Below are 24,800 nucleotides of genomic sequence, written 5' to 3'. Positions count from 1 at the left end.
GGCAAAGAGCAAGAAGAAGAGGGTTCCAGATGAATCTAACAACGTACCCAAGAGCAGGCTTGTGATCTCGAGCCAAGTGTCTCATAATGATTGGTTGCTTGATTCTGGTGCATCACAGCTATTTTGTTGTGATAGAACCTTGCTCCATGACATTCATCCTTCTGAACTTACTCATGTGAAACTGGCTGACGGCAGTGCAGTGCAAGTTGCAGAAGAAGGAAGCCTTGACTTCGCAGCATTGGGACATGTGTTCCATAATGTATTGTATGTACCCAAACTAGAGTCAAATCTGCTTAGTGTAGCTTGTTTAACACAAGCAGGGTTTACTGTGTCCTTCTCACTAACATCATGCACCACATCAAAGGGGGATAAAGTGTTAGTGACTGGGAAGTTAAACAATAATGTGTATATGGTTCATAATGTGCCAGCAGGTGCTCAAGTAGTTATGAATAGGGATGTGCGTTTCGGCTTTCCGAATGCCGAAAGAAAGCCGAAACAAAAGTGTTTCGGCTTCTTTCGGATAAGCCAAAACGTTTCGGAGGAAGCCGAAACGTTTCGGCTTAGCCGAAAGAAAAAAAGCCGAAACGTTTCGGCTTCTTTCGGCTTTCTTTCGGCATTCGAGAATCGCCATTTTGTTTTTGCTAGCCGTTTGCCTTAGCAAGCGGCTAGCAAAATCCTGCTGGAAGCAAAGGCTTCCTGCAGGCTCTTAGAAGAGGGGAGGGGGGGAGAAGGAGTGAATCACTCACTCCTTATGTCACCCCCCACCCCTCTTGCAAAGGAGGATAGGGAATCCTGCTTTGCCTTGCAAATGCAAGGTGCAAGCATTGCATTGCACTTTGCATTTGCAAAGCAGCAGAGATTCCCGCCAAAACTAACAGGTAGGGGAGGGGGAGCAGGAGGAGGGTGACTCTTGGAGTGTGGGTGGGGAAAGGCAGGGGAGGGGGGACTTTAGGAGTCACCAATCCCTCTGCTGTATTTTTATGCCAGCCAATAGATTTAAATCTTTGGCTGAGGCTGCAGCAGGGGGTTTAAATTTGGAGCTAGACTGTCTGGAGCACCTCTGTTGCTGCTGCTGCTGACCGAGAGAGAAGAAGAAGAGAGACTGCACTGCACCTGGAGCCTGGAGGACATCTGCCTGGAGGATCAACTGTGCTGCTGGACATCCTGAGAGGACACCTGGTAGGCCTTTTTAAAATTTTTGAAATTTTTTTTGATGCTGGGCAATGTGCTGCTGTGGCCTGCCTCTGCAAAAAGGTGTTGCAGTTTATTCTTGGCATGGCCTGGGGGACAGGTTGGGCAGACAATGTTTGATGGTGGGGGGGGGTTCAGCATTGGTTGTTGCGCTTGCCTTCTTTAAGCTTGATCTACTGTTTTAAGATTAAAACAAGAGTGTGCCAGCTTTGGGCCTACACAGGCCAGAAGCTCTGCTGGGTGTATTTGGTGCCTTTCTTCTGGCTGGCTCTCACAGTTATGCTTCACAATCTGGAATGGTGTGGCTTGTTTTTCTGTGTCTGGTCCCCTGCTTGCAAGGATTCCCAACAGGCTCCATCCTGATCAACTGTGCCAGCCTGTGGCCCACACACAGGTATGCTGCTTTGGCTAAGGTAACCCTTTTTGGTTGCTGGCCTGGCAATCACAGTTTTGCTTCACAAACTGGAATGGTGTGGGCTTTTTTCCTGTGTCTGGCCCCCTGCTTGCAAGGATTCCCAACAGGCTCCATCCTGAACAACTGTGCCAGCCTGTGGCCCACACACAGGTCTGTTGCTCTGGCTTTGGTAACCCTTTTTGGTTGCTGGCCTGGCACTCACAGTTTTGCTTCACAAACTGGAATGGTGTGGGCTTTTTTCCTGTGTCTGGCCCCCTGCTTGCAAGGATTCCCAACAGGCTCCGTCCTGAACAACTGTGCCAGCCTGTGGCCCACACACAGGTCTGTTGCTCTGGCTTTGGTAACCCTTTTTGGTTGCTGGCCTGGCACTCACAGTTTTGCTTCACGAACTGGAATGGTGTGGGCTTTTTTCCTGTGTCTGGCCCCCTGCTTGCAAGGATTCCCAACAGGCTCCGTCCTGAACAACTGTGCCAGCCTGTGGCCCACACACAGGTCTGTTGCTCTGGCTTTGGTAACCCTTTTTGGTTGCTGGCCTAGCACTCACAGTTTTGCTTCACAAACTGGAATGGTGTGGGCTTTTTTCCTGTGTCTGGCCCCCTGCTTGCAAGGATTCCCAACAGGCTCCGTCCTGAACAACTGTGCCAGCCTGTGGCCCACACACAGGTCTGTTGCTCTGGCTTTGGTAACCCTTTTTGGTTGCTGGCCTGGCACTCACAGTTTTGCTTCACAAACTGGAATGGTGTGGGCTTTTTTCCTGTGTCTGGCCCCCTGCTTGCAAGGATTCCCAACAGGCTCCGTCCTGAACAACTGTGCCAGCCTGTGGCCCACACACAGGTCTGTTGCTCTGGCTTTGGTAACCCTTTTTGGTTGCTGGCCTGGCACTCACAGTTTTGCTTCACAAACTGGAATGGTGTGGGCTTTTTTCCTGTGTCTGGTCCCCTGCTTCCAAGGCTTCCCAACAGGCTCCTGAACAACTGTGCCAGCCTGTGGCCCACACACAGGTCTGCTGCTCCGGCTTTGGTAACCCTTTTTGGTTGCTGGCCTGGCACTCACAGTTGTGCTTCACAAACTGGAATGGTGTGGGCTTTTTTCCTGTGTCTGGTCCCCTGCTTCCAAGGCTTTCCAACAGGCTCCGTCCTGAACAACTGTGCCAGCCTGCGGCCCACACACAGGCCTGCTGCTCCGGCTTTGGTAACCCTTCCCGTTTGCTGGCCTGGCACTCACTGTTTTGCTTCACAAACTGGAATGGTGTGGGCTTTTTTCCTGTGTCTGGCCCCCTGCTTGCAAGGCTTCCCAACAGGCTCCGTCCTGATCAACTGTGCCAGCCTGTGGCCCACACACAGGTCTGTTGCTCCGGCTTTGGTAACCCTTTTTGGTTGCTGGCCTGGCACTCACTGTTTTGCTTCACAAACTGGAATGGTGTGGGCTTTTTTCCTGTGTCTGGTCCCCTGCTTGCAAGGCTTCCCAACAGGCTCCGTCCTGAACAACTGTGCCAGCCTGTGGCCCACACACAGGTCTGTTGCTCTGGCTTTGGTAACCCTTTTTGGTTGCTGGCCTGGCACTCACAGTTTTGCTTCACAAACTGGAATGGTGTGGGCTTTTTTCCTGTGTCTGGCCCCCTGCTTGCAAGGATTCCCAACAGGCTCCGTCCTGAACAACTGTGCCAGCCTGTGGCCCACACACAGGTCTGTTGCTCTGGCTTTGGTAACCCTTTTTGGTTGCTGGCCTAGCACTCACAGTTTTGCTTCACAAACTGGAATGGTGTGGGCTTTTTTCCTGTGTCTGGCCCCCTGCTTGCAAGGATTCCCAACAGGCTCCGTCCTGAACAACTGTGCCAGCCTGTGGCCCACACACAGGTCTGTTGCTCTGGCTTTGGTAACCCTTTTTGGTTGCTGGCCTGGCACTCACAGTTTTGCTTCACAAACTGGAATGGTGTGGGCTTTTTTCCTGTGTCTGGCCCCCTGCTTGCAAGGATTCCCAACAGGCTCCGTCCTGAACAACTGTGCCAGCCTGTGGCCCACACACAGGTCTGTTGCTCTGGCTTTGGTAACCCTTTTTGGTTGCTGGCCTGGCACTCACAGTTTTGCTTCACAAACTGGAATGGTGTGGGCTTTTTTCCTGTGTCTGGTCCCCTGCTTCCAAGGCTTCCCAACAGGCTCCTGAACAACTGTGCCAGCCTGTGGCCCACACACAGGTCTGCTGCTCCGGCTTTGGTAACCCTTTTTGGTTGCTGGCCTGGCACTCACAGTTGTGCTTCACAAACTGGAATGGTGTGGGCTTTTTTCCTGTGTCTGGTCCCCTGCTTCCAAGGCTTTCCAACAGGCTCCGTCCTGAACAACTGTGCCAGCCTGCGGCCCACACACAGGCCTGCTGCTCCGGCTTTGGTAACCCTTCCCGTTTGCTGGCCTGGCACTCACTGTTTTGCTTCACAAACTGGAATGGTGTGGGCTTTTTTCCTGTGTCTGGCCCCCTGCTTGCAAGGCTTCCCAACAGGCTCCGTCCTGATCAACTGTGCCAGCCTGTGGCCCACACACAGGTCTGTTGCTCCGGCTTTGGTAACCCTTTTTGGTTGCTGGCCTGGCACTCACTGTTTTGCTTCACAAACTGGAATGGTGTGGGCTTTTTTCCTGTGTCTGGTCCCCTGCTTGCAAGGCTTCCCAACAGGCTCCGTCCTGAACAACTGTGCCAGCCTGCGGCCCACTTACAGGCCTGCTGCTCCGGCTTTGGTAACCCTTCCCGTTTGCTGGCCTGGCACTCACTGTTTTGCTTCACAATCAGGTTGTTTATCGTTGGTGGACCTCTTCTGGACTGGACTGCACTTGGTGGACATTGGCCTGCAGATCTCTGCGTGGAGGATCAACATTGCTGGACATCTGTAGTGGTGGACTGGTAGGGTTGTTGTAAAATTTGTTTTTTGAGCTTATGTCTGCTGCTGTGCCTACCTGCGAGCATATGCTTTGGCTCGGTCTTTATGGCTTGGGCTAGGGGGGGCATTTTCTGGTTGGGCAAGAGGACATTGTTTGGGGGTTAGGGGGAGCCAGCATTGATTGCAGTGCCTGCTTTCTTTCATGTTTCATTTGTCAAGTTTGAGTGTGGGGTGGGCTTGAACTACTGTTTCACAGGACTTAAAAATGAGTGTGCCAGCTTTTGGCCTGCACAGGCCAGAAGCTCTGCTGGGTGGATGTGTTTTGTTTTGCTGCTGGTTGGCCCTAGCCTTTCAGGGGGGGGGGGGCTGACTTGGCTTGTGCAACGGGGCCTTGAATTTTGGGGGTTGCGTGTGCGGCGTGTGGTGTTGACTCTGTTAACATTTCCAATTTTCTTGACAGCATCGCGGAGGAGAGGAGGACCAGCTGCAAGACCGCCTGAACATCGCTGGACTGCAGGACTGGTGTTAGTGAGCGAGTCCGGGTTCATATTTGGGTGGGCTTGGGGGTGGGTTCTTGCTAGCTTGGGAGGGGGGAGGCTCATCTTCAAAACACCACATCCACACCCCACACCGACATACCACAGATACATTGGTCCCGCTAAATAGTGTCTCTTAGGTAGGTAGGCCAGTTGGTAGGTGATCAGTGGATAATTGCCCTCAACATAATTATTAGGGAAACCAAGCCTAGTTTTTTTTTAAAAAACTAAATAGGGACTCAGCAGGGAAAGCATTAGTGAGTGAGTGTTAGGTTTGAATTATATATATATATATATATATATATATATATATATATAAAAATTTGTAATAGCTGTCAATAGGCTTCCCATTAGTGCCCCCATAACTAGGGTTCCACTGCCCATCTCTGGCACCCGTGGTGGTGCCAGGCCGGCCCGGGCATACTAGTGTGTGAGTGTTTAAGGCTTAGTCACCTCTGTTATTGGGGTTTAGGGCCAGCTCAATTCCAGAGGAATTCAGCTGATTGGCAGACTCAGGTTCCCTGACATAAATAGGGTTGCTTAAAAAGGCACTTGATTGTTCATCTCCAAGTCACAGAGCCACTAGAAGCACAGATTTAGAGCAGGTTAGTTAGGTCTCGAAAACAAAGTTGACCTTTGTTTTCCAAATCTTTTCTGATTAGTTAGGGTAGATTTCGGGAGGGGAAAGTATGTCAGAGAGGAAAGCAGAGAGGGGCCCCGGGGGAAAGGCTAGGGAGAAATCTAAATGGGAGGAGGGGAGGGAGAGGGTGACTGCTGCGGCAGCCCCCCCATCTGAGCAGAGGAGGCCCTCCCCTGCGCTGCTGCCGTTCACCAGCCTGGCTTCTGGTGACAGGAAGAGGGTTCGCAAGACTCTCTTTCCTGAGGCAGCTGCTGGAGGGCCACCCCCAACCCGGGTGCGTGAGGCAGGGGCTGGCACTGGGCGGGGGCCTGCTGCTGAGGCTCCTCCTCCTCCAGTGGTTGCGAGCCAGCTGCTGGAGGAGGGGCAGCATGTGGTGTCTCCTGGGATGGACGTGGGTCATGTGACTTTTCCAACCCTCACGATCACCCCAGGATCCCGGAGGATGTTGGAGGAACTGCCCGTGAGACCCCCCTGGGGCGGTCCACCCCAGTTTCCTCTGAGGCCAGCAGCAGGCCTTTCGTGGCTGTGCAGGAGGAGAGGATGCAGGAGGAAGAGGCAGAGACTGTGGTGGAAGAGCCCACATCTCTGCCCCTTCAGCCTCGTCCATCCCCACCTGCCCGGCCGAGAGTGGGACACGGTCTGGCCAGCCAGAGCACCTCACAGGAGGTGCCTAGGGGTGGTCCCAAAAGCGCTTCTCCTGTGAAGCGTGGGATGCCCTTCACCTCCGAATTCTGGAAGCACTTCCAGACAGTGGAGGATTCCCGATCAGCCCAGTGCCTGCATTGTGGGCAGCGCGTCAACCGTGGCAGAGATGCTGCACATCTCACCACGACTGGGATGAGGAACCACATGAAGAGGCACCACCAGGCAGTGCTTCTTCGGGAGGAGAGTTCAAGTGGCGCCACATGGCCTCCAGCTAGCCAGAAGGAGGCAGGCTCCTCTGGTGCTCTCCCCCCAAGGGTTCCTGCAGGGAAGGGACACCAAGCCTCTCTCCCAGAGATGCTTGGTACACAGGGCCCTAGTGTGCCCAGAGAGGGGATCCGGAGGGCGAGCCGGCGCCTCACGTGCCACATCGTCAACATGGTAGCGGTGGATGGGAGACCGTTCTCCATAGTAGAAGACTTCGGCTTCTCAGGGCTGCTCCACGATTTCTTTCCCTGGTACGCCGTCCCTGTTTGCACGACGTTGAGCAGATTGGTGGTGCCCTCATTTTACAGGGCTGCCAGGGACCATGTGAAGGCACAGCTGTCCCGTGTTGCCGGGAGAACTGTGCTCTTCACATCCGACATCTGGACCTGCCCAAGTGTGCAGCAAGTGTACCTCTCGCTTACTGCTCACTGGTGGGAACCTGAGGCAGTTCTGGGTGGGGGCCGGGGGGAGGTGCCTAGCACAGCTAGCCAGGGAAGGATGGGAGACCGCCGGGCTGGCTACTGCAAGGCCTTGCTTCACGCCGAGGTGCTCGACGTGTCCCACACGGTGGAGAACATCGCTGCCACCTTGAGGAGACAGTTGGAAGAGTGGATAGGCCAGGGACCCACCACCGTGGGATGCATGGTGACGGACGGTGGCAAGAACATGAGGGCAGCGGCGCATCTAGTGAGCCGAGAGTGCGTCTACTGTGCGGCTCACAAACTTCACCTAGTGGTGAGAGATGCGCTGGGGATGGGCTCCTCGAAGGAACCCCTTGATACCCGGACTCATGTACTCCAGTTACTGATCCAGAAATGTCAGAGGCTCACGGGTCACTTCTCGCGCAGCGTGAAAGCCACGCACGAACTGCGCCAGACACAGGTCAGGACAGGTGTGCCAGAGCACGCTCTGATCACTGACGTCAGCACTCGCTGGAACTCCACCTGCGCCATTCTTGAGCGCTTGGTGGAGCAGCAGGCCGCACTCCACTCGTGGCTCTCCAAGAACCGCGGTGCGATTCAGGTGGGTGAGTTCAGCTGGGAGGATTGGCTCACCGTCACCCAGACAGTGGAGGTCCTGAAGCCCTTCAAGGACTTCACTGTGGCGGTCTTGTCAGACACGGCGACCCTCGGTCTGGTCATTCCCCTGGTACACATGCTCCAGAGGAATCTGGCCACCCTTGCAGACCACGTCGCGCCCCGTGCTGACCTTGTTCCAGTGGTGCGCGCACTGGTGAGAAGGCTGCAGCATGGCATAGCTGCCAGGCTAACTCCTCTCATGCAGATCGAGTCATACATGTTGGCGGCCATGTGTGACCCGCACATAAAGGGCAATTTCGCCGAGCGGGACGGGAACCTCACCCAAGCCAGAAACGCTCTCTGCTCTTGGGTGAGGCACAGGAAGGCCAAGAGGGGACACCTGTCAACAGGGGGGATGCGAGAGGGGCCCTGCCGTGCGGGTCCCTCTGACGCCCCCTCTGTGCAGCCCCCCCCCCGCGGCCACCACCAGAGTGCCGATGGAGATGGAGATGCTCTGGTGGGCCCTCGTCCCCTCTGGGGTCATGAGGACCATGAGAGAGGATCCGGTGGAGGCAATGGTCAGGGACTACCTTGCGGAGCCCTGCGAGTCGCTCTCCACCAATCCGCTCAGCTACTGGGCCAAGAAGGAGTCGGTCTGGCCGGACCTCTCCCTCGAGGCGCAGCGGCTGCTCTCATGCCCTCCGATGAGCGTGGAGAGCGAGCATGTCTTTTCTCATGCGGGTGACATTGTCGGCCCACATTGCACTTGCCTTCTCCCATGGAGAGTCGAGCAGTTGACCTTCCTGAAGGTCAACTCTCGCCTCTTCGATTTCTCAGGACTGGACTTCCAGAGTGACTGAGGTGAGCCCAACTTGTGGCCTGCATCCTCTGCGAGTCCAATACTTTGGAATCACGCTCTCCCCTGCATAAAACCCTGTAGACACAGTTAAAACCGGCCAGTAGAGGGAGGGTGGTTAGGAACTAGTGGCAAAGGTAATCCACCCAGCAATTTGATTCCCCCCCCCAAGGGAATTCAAAACATCTCCCAGCACTGAGACAGACCCTGTGGGACCAAATTTAGTCTGAAAAACAATGCCCCAGAAACATGGATTGCCACTGGAGGGAGAAATAGGTTAGATAGGGATTGCTTAGGTGGGGATTAGGGAATGGGAAAATCTCACATCCTGCTGTTTGGAATGTTTAAAATGTTTTTCACAGTTGAAATCTTTGTTAAAAAAAAAAACCAAAAAAGTTGTAATAATGTTTTTTCAAAGTTGAAATGTTCATTTATAAAAAAAAAAAAAGGGGGGGGGGATGCAGGAAGAGTTGGGGCTGGGCACCAGCCAATGATGATCTCTTGCAGATGTTTCCAGGTAAATGCTGAGGCTGGTGTGGTGGTGGGTGGAAACCTCTGCAACACTGCTCCAGAAATACCGCTGTCCAGTGCCTTGGCAGTGCCCAGTCCAGCTTTTAGTGGCTGAACTGGAAGCATAGCCGCAGGAAATGACATTGGTTCTGCTGGACCTTGTTGCAGTGGTTTCCCCCCATTAAGTTTGGTTATGGAGAGATGGTTGCATGAAGCTAGTAGTTACGCTAATCTTGTCTAGTGGACTTCTTTTTCCATGCCCTGTTGTGCCCTCCTACTATGTAACCTGAATCTGCTCAAAAATTTAGTTTGTTAAAATAATTTTTTTTTTAAGATTCTCTGATGTGTAGTGAATTGTGTTGTCCTTTTGTGTGGGGGACGGTTAGTGTGATGATTTGCCGTGATGTGTTTACCTATTGTACTTTGAAAGTGAGAAAATAAAGTTTTTTAAACTTGAATCATTGTGTGTGTGTGTGCTTCGTTCTTTGATGTGAGGTTGGTTCCCAGCATAGGGAACAATGGGGGAGGCTGGCCAGCCTTCTCTGTAGGTGGTGGTGGGGGTCAGGGGGGTTGTCTATGTGTCAGGTGCTCTTTTCCAGGGACAAGTTGGCACTCAGGAGTGTGCCCACCATTGTGGCACCCCTGGGCTGTGTGGAATTGCCCTGGGAAAGAGAGTTTAGAAGTTCCCAGCATAGGGAACAAAGGGGGAGGGCTGGTCAGCCTGTTCCTGGGGTTATGGGTGTGGGGAGCTGGGGGTGGATTTGGGTCAGTGAGGGGCTAATGTGGGGATTTGGGTCTGTGTATGGCAGCTGGGGGGGAATTGGGTTTGTGTGGGGCAGTGGGGGTGGGCTTTGGGGGCTGAGAGCACCTACTTGTGGAGGCTATGAGATGGCCCCCCCAAGTGGGAGCAGGCTGAGCCTTGGTGGGGGGTGGGAGGAAAGGTGGGAGAAGGGCCCCTGAGGGTTGGGGGGCATTTTGCATGCAAAATGCCACCCCTGGCAAGACAAGCCTCCCCAGCTGTAAGTGGTAGAGAACAGAGCACCTACTTGGGGAGGCCATGAGATGCCCCCCCCAAGTGGGAGCAGGCTGAGCCTCGGTGGGGGGTGGGAGGAAAGGTTGGAGAAGGGCCCCTGAGGGTTGGGTGGCATTTTGCATGCAAAATGCCACCCCTGGCAAGACAAGCCTCCCCCAGCTGTAAGTAGTAGAGAACAGAGCACCTACTTGGGGAGGCCATGAGATGCCCCCCCCAAGTGGGAGCAGGCTGAGCCTTGGTGGGAGGTGGGAGGAAAGGTGGGAGAAGGGCCCCTGAGGGTTGGGGGGCATTTTGCATGCAAAATGCCACACCTGGCAAAGGAAGCCTGCCTCTTGATTTTTCCCCATAGGAAAAAATGAATGAAGATCAGCAGCAGCAACCTAAAGCTATGCCCTTTTTTAGGCGAGGATAGGGGGACCTGGTTTGGGGGGGCATGTCTGAATCTTGGGAGGTTGTTAGAGGGGAGTTAGAGGAAGGCACCCACCTTGGCACTCTGAATTGCTTCAGAGAAGCCTGGGGAGGCTTTTTCCCATTGAAAAAGCTTTCCCGAATCAACCCGAATCATCCCGAATCATCCTGAATCGCCATTCCCGAATCGGCTCGGCGATTCGGGATTCGGCTAATCCCGAATCGGCTTCTCGATTCAGGTATGGCCGATTCGGGAAAGCCGAATCAAGGTGCCTTTGCACACCCCTACCCGCCACTCTTTACCAGTCTCTGATGTCTCCTATCAACCGGATGGAAAGCTTAGCTTGTGCTTTCCATGGCTACCCACTATACTACAGAAGCCACAGCTGCTGAAGCAGGCATAGTTTTGTGTTTGAAGGAGGTAGAGCGGGAAGAGCTTTAAGGGACCGTTGCTAAATTACAACAGGCTTTTAAAAAGAGGATTCTTTTGTCCCCTTTTTAGCACTCTTTCTCAACCTCTGCCTCTCATTCCCAAGCACTTCTGACAGTTTCTGAAGACCAGTTTTCCTCTCTTCTTCACCTTCTCCCCTTCCAACTGCTGACCACAAAATGAATATTTTGCCAACAACGCCCTGAGGTGACCTTACTGGGAGATGACGCTGGCCCCACTCCCTCTGCCTTCACCTGAGCATGTGTACCTTGCCTTGTGCTGGAAACCCTGTGATTTGGCGGAGGGGCTGGAGGGCTGCATTTTTTGCAAGCTATGCTTTATCCATTTGTTTCTTGCATCTGCTCCTCCCGTCTTTGCAAAGTGAATGAAAACATGACAATTGTAAAGAACTGCACTGGCTTCTCTGTTCTGAATTTCCCCACAATTGAATTGTTCTGGATTTTCCCACAATTGACCCTACAGGGTAGTTCTGTGTTGTCCTAGAATTGCTTATACTCTGTTTCAGCATTTCTTCAACTTTGAGGAGCTGGAATCAGGTGAAGAGTGCTGTCAGGGGGAGGAGAGACAGGCAGCCTGGCACATTTCTGGGACTGGCAGCCACCCAGTTTGACCTGTAGGGCTGAACCAGGCAGCTTGCGTGGTGGGAGTGCTGCTGGGGGGAGGAAGGACAAGCAACCTTGCTGAGCTGAGTGGCAGGTGGGCACGCACTCCACTGCTGCCCCCTCGCTTGCAGATCAGTTGGGCAGGGAGAAAGACGGAGATGTTCCACCAGGCATTTGGTGGGGGCTAGGCTGTCCTCTCGCCAGCCATACCACTGAAGACCTTCCACCACCCATGCAGGAAAATGCTGTATTTTAATATTTTATACCTGCCAATTTTAATTGTTTTGATATAATGTTTTAATGTTTTTATAATGTCTTTACTGTTTTAAACTGTTGTTAAACCGCCCTGAGCCTGTCTGATGGGGAGGGCGGTCTAGAAATGTGATAAAATAAATAAAATAAAATAAATAATAAATGGAATAGGGTTCTAATTTTAACGTATATGAAAAATTCATTGTACCCTTAATTGTCTGTATTATATTGTTTTATTGCACTGTTTACCTTTGTAATCTGTCATGTCTTACCGAGAAGATAGACCATAAATGAGGTAAGTAAACAAACAGAAAAGCAGTAATTTTACCTCTTGGATTTTTGAAAAGGAAGTTGCTAATATTATCCAGGTGTTTTCCTCCCACAAGCAATCTGAGTGTTAACACAAATTTGAATTACCAACGAGATAGTCTGAGAAACAGCAAAATTAAAACTCTGAAAGCTGTAAGTTTCACTGGCTGCCAAAACAAAGTTCTTGGGCTTCAAAATGGCTTTAGGAATTAAATCATGATTTTTGGGAGTAAGATTGATATGATTGATATGATGTAAGATTGATGCCCCCCATGGGTCAGTAATGACTTGGTGCTTGCACAGGGGACTACCTTTACCTTATCTAAGACTGATATATGAAATGTTTCTGTGCTTGCATACAAGAATCACAGTAAAAGAAGAAGGAGACCTAGTACTGGTTCAATAACAAATGAAGCTGCAATATAAAATCAGGCCATTGCCTTCTCTTACTAGCAGCATTTCATAGGACCTCAACAGAGGTATTTTCAGCTCTGTTTAATGATGGGAAATAAGGGTGTGTGATCCAGCTCTAACCACCCATCACACTTACTCTGCAATCAATATACCTCTACTAAAGGCCCAACTATGAATTCCCTTAAATAGATTTCCGGGGTCAGTACTTGTCCTCTTTTAATAAAAGGAATTCAGGAAGTAGTGGGAGAATAAGAAATAGGAGGACAGTAGTGTGACACAGACACCCATAGAAGAAAATAGACAGAGGTGAAATTATGCTTTCCAGAGCAGGTGACAGCTTGGGCAGGAACAAGAGTATCAGATAGGGCACCCAGGTTCAGTTAACTATGAGTCAATGGTCGCTTCCATATGTCCTTAATGAGACAGCCTGCTAACAGAACTTTGGTGGGTTATCTCACTCATTACATACGTTATTGTCTCCCATGCACGAGCAGGTCATCGTGATCCCGGGTTTTGAGCGCTTTTTGTGAAACTTTTGATGTCTTTTATATAGTAGGAAGATGGTGAAATTATGCAACTGCGCTACTCTACTGTTCGTATATTTATGAAATACTTTTGCATTTAAAACTTTGGAAAATCAATGGCAGAGAATGGAGTACTATGCATGCCCAGTTTCTACAGGAACTGAAAGACAGGACAATGATATAGTGCAATCCCACATGCGCTCAAAAAAAAAAAAGGAAAGTTGGGCAGGACTGCACCAACGTCATTTGTGACGAGATGCAGAAAGAACACACTTTCTGTTTTGGGACTTTTTCTCCTTCTGCTACGAACACACACAAGAAACGCATGAGGATGCTGCATATGGAAGGTGAGTTATGAAAGCGGGTAGGGAAGACTCGGCTTCAGGACAGAGAAAGCCCGAAAAGAAAGGAACATGTGGAAGTGACCAATGTGTTTCACCTTGCTTCCAATAAAGGGTAATAAGTGAAGTCTGCAGACTAGTGAGTGGTCTGTGAGGCAATGGAGGGAGAATTCAATGTGCCCTTTCCTCTGTGAGGGGCTGCAGTGGAACATAGACTTTGACCCTCTGGCTAGCCTTAACTGTTCAGTGGTTGATAACTGAAAGAAAGCATATATGTTTGAATAAAAAGAATACTAAGAAGAAAAACACAATATACAACATTATTATGCTGTAAATCCATAACAATTTTATTCATATATTACATTACAAAAATATTCTGAACAAATATTGTTAGAAAACATATTTCCTCATTTATTAATCTGATGATGGAATTCATAAAACATGGCGAAAGAAAAATCCCTCATATTTTATTAAAACAGACTTCAACTGAGAATTGATAAAACAGGCACTTTGGTTTTCCTAGGGATCATATAAGTAGTTGGGAGCATAAGAGCTGAATAATATAATTTTCATATTAGTTTAAGAAATTAGAAGTTAATTTGCACCACTGACAATGATTATGGTAAAGTTAAGAAGAATTTTGGGAGAATTAAATCCAGTCTTTGAAGTTTAGTATGATAATCAGACTTGATAAAACTGCACATTTATGTATAACACAGTCTATATGAGGAGTACTTGGAGGCACATGGTAGTAATTTTGTTTAAAAAAATTACAAGTCAAGTTAGGAAAAAGACACAAGAGAATTACTAAAGACTTTAAAATAATCTGATCTTCTTACTTGTTTTTCCTGATATGTCAGGGAAACAGCTCTGAAAAAAAACCAACTGAGAAATGGCTTATTATAGAGGGCACTCCACATCATAAGGATGGCTTCTGATAATGCACCCTGTTGCTTAAGAAAGGCCACATGGATAAGTGAACTTTCTAACATATTCTCTGTCTCACACACATTAAATTCTTTATTTCTTTTTTATCTGAGCTTGATAAACAACTGTTCAACAGTAGAGATGGGCAGAAACCTAAATACGAACCAAAAAAACCCACGAACCAGCCCAGTTCGGAGTTCGCGAACCAGGGTTTGTAGAAGCTCGTTTCCATGAACTTCCACGAACTGGACTACACATTCGTTTGGTTCGTATTAAAGGGCCAGTTTAAATGGCCAATTCCTCAGGGGAAATGGCCATTTAAACTTTTCCTGCCACTTGCAAGTGGTAGGTCGCTTAAACTATCAGCTGGCAGGTGGCAGGGGATCCCCCACCCCACCCCCACCCCCTCACCCCCTCCCAAGCCTCAGCCCCCTACTTACCTTCCATCTGATGCTGGGGTGGTGGAGGCCTCCTCTGCTGCCCTGCGGGCCCGCACAGCAGCGGAGGAGGCAGAAAAGGGCCCTCCTGCCCCTCAAATGGCAGCCAGGGCCCTGCTTTGCAAGTGCCAAGTCCCGTTAGACTATCAGCTGGCAGGCAGCAGAGGGGGATTCCCGTGCCCGCCAGCTGATAGTTTAAAGGGTCCTGCCTTTCCCTGCTGGAAAGGAGCATCTAAACCCCACAAACTACGAACCATGAACTGGTTCATAACTGAGCCAGTTCCATGCCAGTTCGTGGTTCATGGAAACCCCACGAACCACGAACCCCATGGTTTGTTTTTTTTCTGGTTCGTGCCCATGTCTATTCAACAACACCATTATAAACCATAGTGGTTAACATATCCATGAGTTATTACCTGAAACGTTTTAAAGGTAACAGCATTTTATTCCAAAAACTGTATGACCCACATTGAAAATGTGCCATCTCCAAAACTTAACTAACCTTTCTCATTGTGCCAAAGAGGTCCTTTAACCACCAATGCAGCTGAGGTTATCATGTCTAGCTAAACATTGGCAAGATTAGCGCAGAGGTAGCCAGATTTCTTTTAACTGTAGGATCATTTCTGAATGGTAATAGTTGACATGTTAGTTCCAGTCTCATTGTTCAATATAAGTTTTCTAAGAAATGGATTAAATCTAGTTTTAATCTGAGCCTGTGTTGAAAAAGAACAAACATGACACATTCTCTCTCTTGTTCTTCTATTGGCTCTTATTCTACATAAATAGCTAGAGGAATTATGCAGGGAATTATGCTGAGGAGAGGTAATTTACAAAGCTCTTTGGAAAGGGCAGATGATAATCTCTTGGACCACTTGAAAGATAACCAAACCTGTCAGGGCCGGATCTATGGAGGGGGAGGGGGGTCACCTGCCCCAGTGCCGATGAAGATGGGGCGCTGGGCATGGCTTCTGGCCGGGAGTATGCCCCGCAGAGCTGGTGGTGGCAGAGCTGGTGGCAGAGCGGGGGGGCTGGGAGGCCACCTGCACGCCACCCTGGCCACCTGCCCACCAATGGCTGCGCCTGACCCACAGCTCCTGCACCCAGCCGGGAGTGTATGATGGCAGTGGCAGCATGGGGCAACTGAGCGAGCAGCCTCCCAGCCCTCCCACTCAGTTGCTCCATGCTGCCACTGCTGCCTGCACACTCCTGGCCAGCCGCAGCAGCTGTGGGCCAGGTGCAGCAGGTGGTGGGGGCGGCTCATGGGGAAACAGAGCAGGAGGGATGAGAGGTCAACTACGTGCCGCCCCAGCTGCCTGCTGTGCCAATCAGGTGACTGGCTCGCAGCGGTGTGCCCTGCATGATGACATCATGTGTAGTGATGTCATCGCACAGTCCAGGTGCGCGAACGTGCACGAGTGCTCACTGGGGCAGCAACAGCCTTGGAGCTGCCCCTGGGTTCTGGCGATCCTCACTACAGTCCTGAAGCCCATCCCCAACACTTACTGATATGTGTGTCTTTCTGTGTGTTTTTGAATAATAGTTAAGTATACATTATTTTGTAAAATATCAATATTTTAAATATGTTTATTTCATTGATATTAACATGATTGTTTACAGTGACATTACAGTGTCATTCGAAGCAGAAATACAACTTTCTGAGCCTACTGACTTCAATATTACTCTGTTTAGGTTTGCACTATTAGCAGCCCACACTTTGTATTTGCTATGAAATACAATTAACACAGAAGTTTCAATGAGGTTTTGCTGGTCAAATCTGAGGCCTGTAAACAGTGATTATATCTAGCCTAGTATCAGAGTGTGTCTATTCTTGAACCATTTTTGTATAAGGAACACCTAGCATCTCCTTTCAGCTGTCATTATGACCTCTCTGTTGACCTCTGTTTTGCTAGTTTTTATAATCAGAGCATTGTGAAACAGACTTTGTAAGTTCTCTATTAACTTGGTCTGTTTGGATGTAATTGTCCCACTATATATTGCATTGATCAGGCCCCACCTGGAGTATTGTGTGCAGTTCTGGGGGCCTCAGTTCAAAAAAGGATGTAGACAAACTGGAACAGGTACAGAGGAGAGCAACCAGGATGATCAGGGGCCTGGAGACCAAGCCCTATAAGGAAAGACTGAGAGAGTTGGGAATGTTTAGTTTGGAGAAGAGGAGGTCCAGGGGACACATGATTAGACATGGACACGAACAGCATTATGATCAGAAAAAAACAATGAACAGCCTAACCTGTTGTTCTCGAACAAGCTGTTTGTGAGGCCCCATCCTAAACGAACAGGTGGTTGTTGCAAGCCTCGTTTGTTGCCTCGTTTGTTGGCAGCCATTTGGCAAGCCAGACAATCTGGCACCTGCTGCAACCAATCCCCTTGGCAACCAGAGGCAGGGAGGGACTGAATTGTATCTGAACTCCTTCTGGCTTTCCTTCTGGCTTTAACCCTTCAAAGTACTTCCAGCAGAGAGTCCCGTTTTTGCTACTGTGAAGAGAAAATGACAGCCAACGGGGAGACCTGTGGATCATGCCTTTCCCGGGGCGCAATCTCTCTAAATCTTGGGGGAAGGGTCTTCAGAGGACAGTGAGGACTATGTCCCCTGCAAATTTGGTGGGTATTGGACATTGGGAAGGTCAGTTTGTGGGGTGTTTAAAGGACCCTGCCCCTTGCACGTGGCAGGAAAGGGCCCTTTAAACTATCAGCTGGCAAGCGGCAGGGCGGAATCCCCCCTGCCACCTGCCACCTGATAGCTTAAAGGGATCTTTAAAGGGCCAGGTGAATGGGTTTGAGGGGAGGGTGGCTCAGTGGGAGGGTTTGGGATGGGGGGTTCTGGCCCCCACGAACAATGGACAATGAACATATCCGGGAACAGTTCATGTCCATCCATCTATGTTAGTTGTTCATTGTTCATGGATGGCACTGAACGACGAACAGGGTGTTCAGGTTTTTTTCCCCGTTCGTGCCCACGTCTACACATGATTATCGCTTTAAGTATTTAAAAGGCTGTCATTTAGAGGAGGGAAGGGCACTGTTCCTATTGGCAGCAGAGGACAGGACTTGAAAGGATGGGTTTAAACTACAGGAGGGAAGTTAGCAACTGGACATTAGGAAAAATTTCTTCACATTAAGAGTTCAGCTGTGGAATTGGCTGCCTAGGGATGTGGGTTCCTCCTAATTGGCAGTCTTAAAAAAGTGATTGGATGAATACTTGTTGGGGATGCTTTAGGCTGTTTCTGCATTGGGCAGGGGGTTGGACTAGATGGTCTGTAAGGACCCTTCCAACTCCATGATTCTATGATATTAATAATAATATTCAATTTATATACTGCCCTTCAGGACAACTTAATGCTCACTCAGAGTGGTTTACAAAGTATGCCATTATTATCCCCACAACAAAACACCCTGTGAGGTGGGTCGGGCTGAGAGAGCTCCAGAGAACTGTGACTAGCCCAAGGTCACTCAGCTGGCTTCAAGTGGAGGAGTGGGGAATCAAATCCAGCTCTCCAGATTAGAGTCCCATGCTCTTAACCACTACACCAAACTGGCTTTCAGGAATTACTGGTTCAGGAATCAAATATGTGGCTTTTCCCTTATTTTCAATGGAAAATCTATTCACGGGTCTGGAGCAGCTGTTTATAGCGATAATGGCACAGAACATAATCCTTCCTAAAGACCTCTTAAATGTCAAGGAAATTGAATAACGGGAGTCAGCTTTTCAGACCCTGTAGTTCTGTCAGGTTCTGGCAGTTAGATCTCCATAGTACTCCACTGCACACACTTCAGTGTATGAGTTAAAATTACTTTACTCGAGATCCATCAGTATCAGTGTACACAGACAAGGGTATTGGCAGAAGTGACGTGTAGAGGTTTGGAGGGGTTAGTTACAGGGAAAGTTCCCGCCTTTAGGATATAGACAGGGCTGGCACACCCATTGAGGCTGGGCCAGCAGCCGCCTTGAGCACTAAGGCACTGGAGGGGGTGCCAGGGGCGGGGGTGCGTGCCACAGAGCTCAATTGCCCTGTGTTGCTGTGCCCGGCCAGGAGCTCTGTGCTGCTGCTGCTGCTGCCAGCACACAGCTGTGGGCCAGGCATGGCAGGCAGCCAGGGTGGCGCATGGAGCAACTGAGCCAAAGGGAGAATGCACACGTACCACCCCAGCCACCTGCCACGCCTGGCCCGCAGCTGCTGCACCTGGCCAGGAGCACGTGCTGGAGGTGGCAGCATGGAACAGCTGAGTGGGCAGCCTCCTGCTGCTGCTGCCACCAGCACACAGCTGCAGGCCAGGTGCAGCAGGTGGCCAGGGCATCATGGGGAAACTGAATGGGAGGGCTGGGAGGCCACCCATGCACTGTCCCTGCCTTGTGTGATGACGTCACATTCAATGATGTCATCATGCAGTCCAGGAGCACAAGCATGCACACATCAACACCCCTGAAGCTGCCTCAGGTGCCAGAAATGCCGGTGCTGGCCCTGGATATGGGCGGTTAGAATTCTGGCGTGAAGGAGCCAAGAAGGGAGGAAGGGGGTTTGAGACAGGAGGAGAGAAGAACTGAAGCAAAAAATGAAGTCATTTTCAGTTCCCAGGCTCAAGCCGGCACTCAAGGACACATTCTCAAGCGGCAGTGAAAATGAAAGTAGGCACTTGTAAGATAAGCAACTCCCAGCCAAACAGGCCACTGATATGCAACTTCACATACTCTCAGAGAATCAGTACATAGCATAGCATATAGAAATGCTCATGGCAGATATGTAGACAGACATATATGACAAGTTCCCACTCTGTAGAGCCACACATCTTTACTGATTTCTAAAATAGCGACAGACTAGCTGCAGATCAGACAAATGCATATACCCATATCTGCATTCATTTCCTTTTCCTACTCTTACAGTGACTGACTGACAATGAAAAAACTTTTACCTTTCTGCTGAAAACTCTCAATTTGCCATCCTTGTGGTGGCTTATTTAACAAAGTAAGGAATGAGATCACCAGTTTTTCCATCATTCATATGGGGAATTGGGGTGGGTGGTAGACATGGGCACGATCCAAAAAATAATCCCAATTTAGCTGATCATGATTCCGCGGCAGCGCCAAACCTAGGTACCCGAACCTTACCGATCAAGTCCCGTTTCCGATACAGAATCGGGAATCGGGAATCGGGAAGGCCGATGCGTGAGGGCGCCCCGCGGTTTCCAGCGCTAAAGGAATGGTGGGTGAGGAGGATGGCGGCCGCCAGGCCCAGCAAGCCCATGTAGGCAGCAGCGAGCTGCCTCCCCTCAGGGGGTGGGGGGGGTCTGTCCCCACGGGAGTGTGCTGGTACTGTCACGGGGGGGGGGGAACCAGAGGAGATAGCTCCCTATTCCCTAATTCCCTATCCACTGAAGCCCAAAGCTAAAGCTCCCCCCCTCTCTCTCTTGCGCTTTCTCTCTCCAAAAGTGGCAAGCGAGAGCTCGCCTCTGTCCCACTCCACCCGCGAGCGGAAAGTGAAACTTTGTTGTGCAGCACATGGCTATTTATAAAGCCTGGGTCTGCTACACAGGAGGGCTGTGTTTGGCCGTAAGAGCTGCCTCGCAGGCTTTGCAGGGATGAGATTCGAGTGCCCATGGCTACAGAAGAACACCCCCTTCCCCCGCCCTCCCCTCTCTTCTCCCAAATGGACGAGATGGGGGTGCACTTTTCTGGCTGCTCCGTGGTTGGAAGGAAGCCCTGCTGATCAAGGAAAGCTGGGCTTCCATTCACATTTCCAGGGTGACAGAAGGAGGGCAAACAGCTCCGGCATTCCCCAGGCTCCGTTTCCATGGGGCTCCATTCCCTCGGGAACAGATGGCTGCTGCCAGACTGTCTGCAGACTGCAATCCCGAACGTAAACCAATCGATCCGATCAAGACCCGATAGAGCGCCCCACCTGAATGCTGAACCGGGAGCCATGGATGGAACCGATCAGCCCGGTCCCGATGGCGCAAATGCCAAAATTGGGGCAATTTTCAGTCCGTAATTCCGATCATGCCCATGTCTAGTGGGTGGAGTGGAGTAGTTGTTTTTCAATCAAATATCACCAAAATTGTGAGGGAGCGTCTTCTGCTTGCCCTTCAACAAACCTCCAAGTTTCAAGCAAATTGGACAAATGGTTTGACTTCTACAGGCCCCTGAATAAGCCCAGGCTTTCTACATTTAGAGGGAAAGAAAATTCTCTCTGACACAAGGAGGAGGGGGGAGAGTGGCAGTTGTGCTGCTTTGTATTGATTGGGAGTGCTCTGTGCTCCTCCTTTGAATGCATCATACTGGAAGGGAGAGATGTCATTGTCCAGGAAATATACAATCCAAGAAAAACGTGTTCATGCCGCATGGCTGGTAAGCAGGGCTTTTTTTCTGGGAAAAGAGGTGGTGGAACTCAGTGGGTTGCCCTCAGAGAAAATGGTCACATGGCTGGTGGCCCCGCCCCCTGATCTCCAGACAGAGGAGAGTTTAGATTGCCCTCCACGCCAGTGGCGCAGAGGGCAATCTAAACTCCCCTCTGCCTGGAGATCAGGGGGCGGGGCCACCAGCCATGTGACCATTTTCAAGAGGTTCCGGAACTCTGATCCCCCGTGTTCCTGCTGAAAAAAAGCCCTGCTGGTAAGCATCAGAACTTGAAAAAAAATGGATTGTTTGGGGGAGGGGGTTTCAGTATTGTGAGCATCTTGGATTTGTCTTAACATTCTACAGAATCAAGGTAATGATTTGAAACAGTGATTTCCATTTATATCTTTGGCACAGGAGTTTCATTTTGTACACACCTAGTCAAGGCCTTCTTCCCTGTTATACTGAAATCACTCAGTGCAATCCTAAGGAGAGTTACGCCAGTCTAAGCCCTTCTTTGATTTCAATGGGCTTAGACTGGAGTAACTCTCTTTAGGATTGCACTGTTAATCTGTAAAACCCTGAACAAAACTTATATGAAAGTTTCCTGGATATGTTCACAATATGTGACCCATAACAACAAGTATTATGTAAAGTGAATGACTCCTTGCCCAAACAAACATATCAAATCACTTCTGGCCAACATATATAATGTAGACATTCATTGGGATAGCATTACATGTTCTTAATTCTTCCCTTGTTATTTGCTGTGGGTAGGGATGGGTGAACTACAGCTGCTTGCCTGGTAAGTGAATGTCCCAAGAAAGTGCAACCTACTCTTTTTTTTTTTTTGAAAACAGGTAAAAGTCAAAGATGAATTAAAGAATGTTAAACAATAATTTATTATCTTCATTGTTACTGGAAAGAAGGTGAAGAGTTGAAGTCATTCGTACTCAAGAAAATGCTTAAGGCAACAATTTGTTTTATTATAACAAACTCACAAGGGTCTAACTACACATTTAGAAGCATGTTTCAGGTCTTGTTGGACTGTGTGTATTCAGAATGAAAGTGAAGGAGTCCATAGAAAACAGAACTCCTTCCACTGTGTGGTTTGTGCATTTAGTGATATAGAGGTCCTAAGCAGATCTACTCAGCAATAAGTCCTATGTTATTCAGTGGGGCTTACTCCGAGCAAATTGTCCTCAGGATTGCAGCCATAGAATGGAATTTTAGTGGAAAAATTGAAATAACACTCATGGAAAAGTGTACAATAAACTGTGTTGGTATTAGCTCTTTGCCTTAGATTATAGGTTGTCTTACTGCTAAATGGAATTTACATAAATATGATTTTAGCTGGTTTAATGATAACTGAGTTCCAGGTAGCTTCAACTAAATTTTGGATAGAAATATAGAGCTTTCAGCTCTATATTGGGGGGCTGATCCTTACAATCTTTATTCTGATAGAGTGATGGAAAATTCAACGAAGTCTCTTGTATCTGGATTCATATGGTGATTTTTGGCCAGAATCTCTCCATGCAAATCATTCCCCAATATAAAAGGGTTGTAGGGAGAAAGCACTTTGTGAAGCAGATACCTAGTGCACAACTGAGATACCACTCAAAAGTACTGCTTGTGATTGTAAAAAATTGTAACTCTAGTGTGTCCAGATATAGGAGTTTCTATGGTACTTCATCTGATCATGGGCACATATGTAGCCACACAAAATCGTATTAAGAAATATTAGCAACAACTGTGAATGTGTGAACCAATCCAAATGTAACAGACCAGGCATGCCTCAGATGATTCTCATTCCAAAGTCCCCTTTGCTTGAGTAAATTGAGTAAATTGATTTACTTTGTCAAGGGCATTCCTGGGTTTTTTGGAACCTACTACTGCTAAATAGTTGCTCCTGTTTTGAACTAACCTTGCTTTTGCTGAATGCCATGCTAAAATTTTGATTTGGAGCCTGTGCAAAATCTCTGTTGATAGAAAGGACTTTCATCAGTGGAGCAAAATTTCTGCATCTCCCCCCTTTTGCTGCAGTCTAATCAATGTGCCTTGAAATGCTGCTCTTGGGTGCCAGGACAGAGGGGAAATTGGTAACAATCACACACTTTCGCTTAGCAGAAATGTTCCAAGTCCAGTTAGTATAAATTACTTGATAATTTTTAATGGTTCAACTTTCCAGTGTCTCTAGAAGTGCACACATATGTTCTCTACTACACATGTATGTAAATGCACACACATGATCATGAATACAATGTACAGTGCACAACCTGCCATTTCATGAGCTAATAAGGCTCATTTTAAATGTTGAGAATAATAGATTATAGGACAATTAGTTTTTTCTCATATAATTTTGACCTAATAAATGTCTAAAATAGATCAGGATAGGCTATTGCAAAATAAAGGAACACAGCATTCAGCAGAAGGAGCAGAGACTTCCACATAGCATTATGGGGCTAGAGAGTTCAGGCAGTAATACAGAAGTAAAAATAAGTATGGGCCCTTATTTTCCTCTGTAAAAATCAAGATTTGCCAGTGGCCTGGAACTTAAAGGAATATCGTTAGCTTAATTCTGCAGGGTGAAAATAGTTCACCACATGCATTTGTTCTAGATAGTATCCCACATGCAGGAATAAACTCAGGGCTCATTTCGAGGGGGAACGCACTGGAACGCAGTTCTGGCAGTTCCCCAAAGAGGTCACCTGTCAGGTAGCCCCACCCACCTGACTCTTGGCCATTTGGGGCCCATTTCATCCTGGATTGGGGCCAAAATGGCCTGGATCGGGCCTCTGAGGGTGGTAGATCACTCTCCTGCTCAGTCGTGGCTCGATCCTGACCATTTGGGGCCCCTTTTCGGCCATTTTCAGCCCTTTTTTTCCATTTTAGGCCCAATTTCAGTCCTGAATGGCCAGGATTGGGTCCAAAACAGCCAGGATAGGTGATGTCAAGGGATGTAGCATATACAAATCAGTCATGCCAATGACACATTTCCGGTGATATCAAGGGGCGTGGCATATGCTAATGAGTTATGCTAATGAGTTCCTCCAGCTCTTTTTCTACGAAATGACTCCTGAATAGACTGTAGGTTTTTAATGAGTTTTAATGAGACTAGTGCATTTACTTATGTATAATATCTTGCACAGTTTGCTTCTGTGGTGACAGATATAGTTAATTGCTTTTGAAAGCAATGGATTTGCAATTGTTGATGATAAAAATCTAGCACACCAGGAAACAAAAAATTAACAGAAATGAAGAATGGCTGTACACAGTTGATGAGCCAATGGTCCTTACTATTAGCTCTGACAATGGCAATTAATTACCTATTGCAAGCAAGGGATAGGATGCATTCAGCCCCACCCCTAACGGATTTTGACTCATGAGGGAATTGGAACTGAAAAAATAATTATGAGAACTTTTGATAAGCCTTCTGAGGCAGGATAGGGACTTTTACCATGAAGGTGCTCTTGTATAGAATGTCACTTCCTACTCTCAATAATCCCAACTGTCATTTTACTTTCAAAGGTAATCTCTTTCTAGCATTCATGGCTGCACAGGTAAGCTTGAAATCAAGAAGTAACATATGCTAACATATGCTAAAGTCTTCAAATTCAGAAAATAAAACAAAAATAATTATGGTTTTCATATCATTGTTTCTGAGCCCATTTCAAGGCAGATGCAAGGTCTTTCACATTTAAGGATAAGGAAAAACTTACTGCAAAAGAAGCCAACATGTCCATCAGTGGTGTTTTGGAACCCACCCCATTTCTAGACAATTAACTACTGTCCTCTAGTAAATAAGATGTTTCAA

The sequence above is a fragment of the Eublepharis macularius genome, chromosome 5 (genome assembly GCF_028583425.1).
Source record: "Eublepharis macularius isolate TG4126 chromosome 5, MPM_Emac_v1.0, whole genome shotgun sequence".
Taxonomy (NCBI): Eukaryota; Metazoa; Chordata; class Lepidosauria; order Squamata; family Eublepharidae; genus Eublepharis; species Eublepharis macularius.
The sequence above is the reverse complement of the archived record's forward strand: the minus strand, read 5'-3'. Positions refer to the sequence as shown.